Below are 4,458 nucleotides of genomic sequence, written 5' to 3' on the forward strand. Positions count from 1 at the left end.
CCCCTTATAGTTCGGCTTCGTGAATGAGGCCTACTAACGGTAAGACTAGCATTTAACTTATACATATATAATAGTTATTCTTATAATATTATAATAGTATAGGGTGAATTTTAAACTTGTAAAATTCTAGGGTTTAGAATTTAAATATTTCAAAATTAAAATGTTAATCCAAATATTCAAATTCAAAACTTGAGGGCAAGTTTTGAAACATTTCAAAACTATCTAGATCAAAATTCAAATAATAAAAATAAATAATTAATTTGGTGATTATCTAATTTTGACCTAGTCCAATTGCATGCATGATAATTGATCAAATAATTCAAATAATTAACATTTATCAAATAAGGTAATAATTATTTAATTAAATGACCAAAATATTTTATTTTGACAAAGATAATCATCTAGAATCAATAAAATTCAGATTTTATCAATTAGAAACACTTATGGCAATTATCCCAAGTCAAAATAAGCAAAATCCCGAAATATCCTCTGTCTGACTGCCCGACTCGCCGAGTCCTTTACTGGACTCGTCGACTCCTCTTTGGGACTCGACGAGTCTGTCAGGCAGAAAGCCAAAAAATCGAATTCAAGCAATGAACAATCGTACAATGCATCAAATACAATAGAAACCAAGCAAGGCTCTAATACCAATGATGGGTTTAGAGCAAAAGAACAATCCTATGTGCTCATGCAAAACCCAAAAGCTTGGATCTAGGTTTCTCTATTGTACATGCAATTCACCCAAGTCTTGAATACCCTAATCTAGCATACTACAAAACTTGAGATCTATATAAATAACCAAGTAATAATATTACCTCTTGATTGTAGTATGAAACTTGAATCTTCAAAGCTTACGAGAACCAAGTACCTCAAATGCGATGCCTCTAATGGCTTACAAACACCAAGGCAAGCGGATGATGTTTAGGAGAGAGGATGAGAGGCTAGAAATCGGCTCCAAGCTTCCAAGGAATCAAGTGGCCGATTTCCAATGCCTTAGGGATCCTTTTATACTTGAGTTGTTAGGGTTTCAGTGAAAACCCTAATTGGATAGCTTAGGCCTTAAGCAGTCCACAAAACCTTCTAGAATAAGGCCCCCTTGGACGAATTCAAGATGGACTCCACCTTAATTTCGTCCAAGCCCTGATCCATAAGGATTGCCAACCCAAAATCAATTATCTTATTATTGCAGTTCCAGTCCCCTTTATTTAATCAATCTCTTTTAGTCACAATAATTAATTCTTAATTAATTATTTAACCAACATTAATTAAACAAATATGATTCTCTTTTAATATATTATTCTTATAATATATTAATAAACCACAATATCCTCTTTCTCTATAAATCATCCTGTCCAGTCACTTAGGTGAAGGCAACCCAAAAGGACCATGCACAATCGGGTCAAGTACATACCAAATATAGTCACAGGCTTAGACACTAATCCAACACTTTTGAGCCATGAAAAGGCTCCAAGTTAATGACTTTATGAATTAAGACGTTCCATAAGACTTGGATCTGAAGTTAGGACGTTTGGTTGCAAGCATTAAGTGCTTAAATTGAAAAGTGCTTAATAAGCGCGTACGCTGGGTGTACACAATCGTATGCTGCGTGTACGCATTCGAGTCCCCGATCAGGCACGCAACCTAGTACGATGTGTGTACGTCTGGTACGCGCAGCGTACCAGGCCTGGTCTTGGGCTTTACGATTTGGGCCATATTTGGACTATTAGGATTTTGGGCCTTTTTAGGCCACTAGCCTTTCTGACTTTTGGCCATTATCAAGCTTTGGGCCTTCTTGGATTTGGGCCCATATTGGGCCTTGTGTAACCTTTAGGAAATTGGGCCACTATTGGGCTTTTAGTTCCATTGTGTTTGGGCCTCGGATATTAGGCCAAGTGAGGAAAGGGTAAAATGGTCTTTTATCCTGAGTGTTGGACCAATGAACTAGATTCCTGGTTATGGTTTATGACCCAATTATTAATTGGGATTTTATTTGGTTGGTTAGTGTGGGGATTCTCCGGTTCAGCAGACCAAGCATCTATTGACTCCTGCTGTATGTGTTGTATGCCTACGTGCATGTTTTCTATACATATGTGGGGTGAAATAGACCCGGTACAGCCTTGTGCTAACATATGAGTTGAAATAGACTCAGGGGTGAAATAGACACGGGTGTGAATAGACCCGACACAGCCTTGAGCTGGCATATATGTATGGTATGCGGTATTTTGGGGAACTCACTAAGCTTTTGTATTTATGATTTCAGTTTATGTTTCAGCCTTTCAGGTACTTCCGGATCAAAGGGGAAGAGCTCGGGATGATCACATCGCACACACCAAGACTTTTCACTTACTTGATTCTAATATGTTTTGGATGATTATAAATACATTATGATTTCCATTTGGTTTTACTAAACACGTTTAGTTGATGTTTTAATTAATATGAAAACAAAAAAATTTTGGTTTTTGAATTTTGGGACGTTAAAAGTTGGTATCAGAGCCTTGGTTTGAGGGTTTCGGGCATACTCTCGGGTATGTATGAACTCAAACTGACGGTTTGGCAGATTTTCATAAAAAGAAATGTTTTATAAAAAGGAGTTTTTCTAATGAAAGAAAGGGGTGTGGTGCATGCAATCGACTGAGATCAAGTAAGTTTTCCCAAAATACCCATACATACTTTGTATTATACTTTGAATTGGGAATCTGTGAATCACATGCTAGATTTGGTCTAAGGATATGCTTAGGATTTTCATGATAGGATGCTAAGAGAGATGCCTTTATATGCTTGCTTTATGAGCTTGTAGACTTGCATGCTAATACTGATCAGTCAGTGATGAGATGGCATGTTTAGGTTATGCCTTGATTCTGATTACTCAATGCTCGAATGTTGCTTGCTTTGTGCTTTTAGGAGTTTCCATTAACATCAACTAACTAGTAGGCGAATACGCTAAATTACATATTACTGAGATTAGATAATTTTAGAAGGTTATTTTTAACTCTATTGCGCAACTCTTGTTTGAGTCCAACCATTGTACTGTGAGACCTTTCATTTGAAGAATTATTTGGTGTTGGTGGTATGCAATTGTACTTGTAAGCTAGTTAGAGGGTGTTAGGGGGAGTTCCTTTTGTAATTGATGGCGGAGAGTGGTGTGGTGGTATCCCTAGGAAAACCTAGGAGGTGATTCAGTGCCGAGAGCCTTGTTTTGTTGAGGATTGTTTGGATGGTTAAGGAAGTGACTTGGTGGATTTGGGGCGATCATTAATGAAGTACGGATAGATGTGGAAGGTAGTATGGGCCCGTACAACTAAAAACAGAGGATCTGTACTCGAGTCAAGGAGAGTCACGAAGATGCCAGGAAGCTTGTAGACTATGGGATTCTTCGAGTATGTTCTGATAGTTTATATGGTTCATTTTTAGTATGGTGGTCACCCTAGGAGGTTTTGGTAGCGGCTCTGGTTCCGATGATGGTTCGGGTTTGGGCTCTGGAGCCGGGTTTATGGATGATCAAATGTGGGAGTTCATTTCGGCAAAGATTACCCGCAGTATTCTTGAGCAGACTCCTGTGATCTTTTTCACGGTCAAGGAGGGTATCTTGGAGATTCTGGATGAGCGCTTGGGCGCTTTTTCGTTCTGAGATTGTGTCGATGATGGGAGCTTGCACTTTGACTTTCCGAGAGTTTCAAGCATGTGGGGCTCCGAAGTTCTTCGAGAAGAAGGACTCGATTGCGAGCAGGTGTTGGTTAGCGAATGTCACGAACGACATCCAGACTAGTTGTTGTCCTGAGGAGGCAAAGGTCATACTTGCTTCCCGTCTTCTGAAAGACAGAGCTGGAGATTGGTGTGAGAAGGCGTTGTTGGTTCCGCAATATGTGACGTACAAGGAGATGAAAAAGGCGAGATATCATGATATACTGAGGAGTGATATCAAACAGTTTGTGAGTATATCCATTTGCAGGACATTTGAGGATATGGTAGCGAGAGCGAGAGAGGGGGAGATTGACTTGGAGATGGAGAAGAAGAGAAAGCCAGATCAGGTTCAGGGCTCTGAGGGTTCGGGCAAGAGGCCCAAGGTTTTTGATTCAAGATTGAAGGGCCAGCAGGGTGTAACATACACGTTAATAACCTTGTTCGATTATCGTGTTTTGTAAAGCTTATTAGCTTAAAATGAATAATAATATATGTTTTTGAGCGTTGAGTTCTAACAAGATAGTTTTTACGAGACTTGAAGTAAAATTATGTTTCGAATCACTCGAAATGTATTGGAAGTCTTATGAGATTCCAATCAAAAGTCATATATTGAAATTAACGAAAATATAAAGTTGGAAATAAATAAACATAATGTTGTTGAAAGTTGTAGATTATCTCGTTAGAAACATTTAGGCGAAAACCTCATCGAAATCCGAGTTACAACGAAGAAGTTATGACTAATCGAAGATCCGTGACAAAACCGGCAAAACTCTATTT

Source organism: Lactuca virosa, chromosome 7 (assembly GCF_052849685.1).
Source record: "Lactuca virosa cultivar CGN04683 chromosome 7, Lactuca_virosa_CGN04683_v6, whole genome shotgun sequence".
Taxonomy (NCBI): domain Eukaryota; kingdom Viridiplantae; phylum Streptophyta; class Magnoliopsida; order Asterales; family Asteraceae; genus Lactuca; species Lactuca virosa.